Source organism: Schistosoma mansoni, chromosome 7 (genome assembly GCF_000237925.1).
Source record: "Schistosoma mansoni strain Puerto Rico chromosome 7, complete genome".
Classification (NCBI taxonomy): Eukaryota; Metazoa; Platyhelminthes; class Trematoda; order Strigeidida; family Schistosomatidae; genus Schistosoma; species Schistosoma mansoni.
In genome coordinates this window covers 1,186,670-1,189,609 of record NC_031501.1, presented here as the reverse complement: position 1 = coordinate 1,189,609, position 2,940 = coordinate 1,186,670, and the positions used below count along the sequence as shown (strand labels likewise).

The window sequence follows — 2,940 nt, the reverse complement described above, 5'->3', positions numbered from 1 at the left end:
TTCGATACAATAAAAATAATCATAGCTTTATCAACTAACCATCATATCTTCATCTATTTTAATTTGTTAAATAACTCATTAGTATTCAGAACAAAATAAATCACAGTAACATATATCTAATCCATAATCAATAATCATGGTAATTTAACCTATCATCAACATTTATAAGCAAAGATGGCTAGTGGCTAGCAGTGGAATCCAGGACGCGCGTATTGTCCTATTCGGCACTCTTCAGCTGAATGTACCTGCATCTCAGAGTTGATGTTCATTCTGGGACTCGAATTTAAACTTAAACCCATTGCACAAGCAAGCGGCTAACAGGATTCAGTAGCTAAGTGGATAACGTGATGACGTTTGAAGCGAAAGATACTGGGTTCGAGTCCCAGAGTCTACATGAACTCTGAGATACAAGTACATCCAGCTGACGAGTCTCAAATAGGACGAAACGCGCATTCTGGATCCCACTGCTAGCCACTATCCATCTTTGCATACAATGCTTATGAATTAAGGCTTTATCGAGACAATACTCACAGTATGCACATATGGCCAATTAGAGACTGATCAGCTACAGTCCTAAACATCAATGACAAGATTCAAACAAACAATACTAAGTGACTTGAAACTAACAACATTTAATTAGTTTAAAAGAAAGAAGGAACACTTTAACAACTCCCTATAGAGAGTGATTTGCTAATAATTATCATGTACACATGGGATATCACTACTATTAACATACTGTTAGTAGTATCAAACCATTATAAATTTAACCTTATTCACAAGTCATAAAATCACTATCAAAACAAAATAAGTAAAGGTCACCATATATAAGAATGAATGAAATCCAATTTATCTTGAATAGAAAATCTATTTATTCTAATACAATGGTATCAGTAAATGATTAATAACTGGTCTCAAAGGAATTTCATTGTTTTTAACCTAATTCTTTCCTCTTCTTCTTTTTTCTTTTCCTTCTTTTTTTCTTTTCTTTTCTCTTTTCTTTCATTTTTCTTTTCTTTTTTCTTTTCTTTTCTTTTTGACAAACAAAAAAAACACAACACGATTGATGTAATTTTGTTTTCTAAAGATTCTTTTTTAGTCTTAACATAAACAAGATTATGATGGTTGACTGATTATGGGGACTAAAGAATACTTTACTGGTGAAGAAAAGGCAACAGACTTAAGAAGTCAGTTATTGAATTGTTTTGAAAATCAGTAAAGTTAGGACTGATAGATCCTGGGTTCGAATCTCGTGAGGTGGGATCATGGATACGTACTGTTGAGGAAGCCCACAATAGGATGAAACAGTCGTCCAGTGATTCCATTGTGGTTTAGATTCAATTGACTCATGAATTCAACTATAAAATTCATAAATATTTATTGATATATTTACAAGTACTTTTTTTGTTCTACATTTATTTGAAACTTTGTAGTTGGAGGCGTTTACAAGTGAAATATCACCATGACGTATTTCGGCGAGACTATACTTTATGGACAACCTTTGAACGAATCTTAAATGACCTTGAGAAGTATTAGTCAATCAGAAGACAGTTAGTATACAGTGAAAATATATTATACAAAACTAGAAAATTAAAGCGGATACTGTTCTTTTACATGGCTCAAAAACTTCTCAAGGTCAGATATAGGTTTAGAAGTTCTAAAATCATAGTGCATACGGTACAGGAACTCATCCATATGGCTCCATAGTAGTCGGCCTCTGGAGCCATGATAAGGTCTCTTATTGTTAGTGCCTGTCGGTTTCTAACTCGTTGAAAATGTTAGGGTTGGGGTTTAGGGTTACGGTTCAGGGTCTAGGGTTAGGGTTTAGGGTTAGGGTTAGGGTTTAGGGTTAAGGTTAGGGTTAGGGTCTTAAGCTAAATCGTGATTGAGCGAAAAATTTCATTTGAGTACCACAGTCACAAGTATAGAAACTTCTTAATAATCTCTAAAATCCGCTGTAAACCGATCGAACGTAAGCATCAGGTACCGAACTTAGCGGCATGACCTTGATAGCCCGTGGAAGCTTCTGATTGGCTCGTTCATAAATTTTAGTCCCACCAAAATATAGAATGACATTTTAATCTTAGTTTCATAAATTTATAAAATATCATTATATACTACTTATTACCCTTGATTTTCAATGTTCCTCACTGTTAATCATCATTTAAAACAAAACAAAAAAATATTTTTGTCACGATAATATTTTTAAGCATAAATTGATTTTTCCATAGGTTCACGAAATGTTGATTATCCATTCCCTTTTATCATTATGGATTCATTTAATCCACTTATACTTAAAAAGAAGAGAAAAAAGAAAACATTAATTGTTATCCCTTAACAACAATGTCAATGAAATAGATTAATTAAAACAATGAATATCCGTTTTGTTGCAAAGTAATATGAGGATTCTAATCTCACTCTCTCTCTCTCTCACACACACACACACTCTCTCTATCTCAATAGAAATGATCTTAGCTCATATATGTGTATTTATCAATTTTAGATTAAGCATAACCATTTGGATCAAACAAAGATAGATATTAGATAGTAGTGGAATCTAGGACACAAGTTTCGTCCTATTTGAAACTCATCAGTTGGATGTACTTACATTGTGGCTAGCAGTGGAATCCAGTTTGATGCGCGTTCCATCCTACTTGTGATTCGTCAGCTGGATGTACTTGTATCTCATAGTTGATGTTCACTCTGGGACTTGAATAAAGTACCGTTCTCTTCAAACGTCATTACGTTATCCACTCGGCCACTGAGTCCTGATAGTCACTTGCTTGTGCAATGGGGTTAAGCTTAAACTCACTTATTATTGTTTTTTTATAATTTTTCCAGTTATGTTTTTTTAGGACTGCAGGTACATCTAGGTGATGAGTTCTAAATAGGACGAAACGCACGTCAAACTGGATTCCACTGCTAGCCACTATCCATCTTTTC

The 2,940-nt window shown here is 33.9% G+C and overlaps 1 non-coding gene across 1 annotated transcript; it reads left to right on the top strand.

The window, feature by feature from the left end:
* Positions 1 to 320: 320 nt before the first annotated feature.
* Smp_tRNA_01254_Gln_TTG.1.1 lies at positions 321 to 391 on the top strand. The gene has a single exon. It is a non-coding gene (tRNA).
* The last annotated feature ends 2,549 nt before the right edge of the window (positions 392 to 2,940 follow it).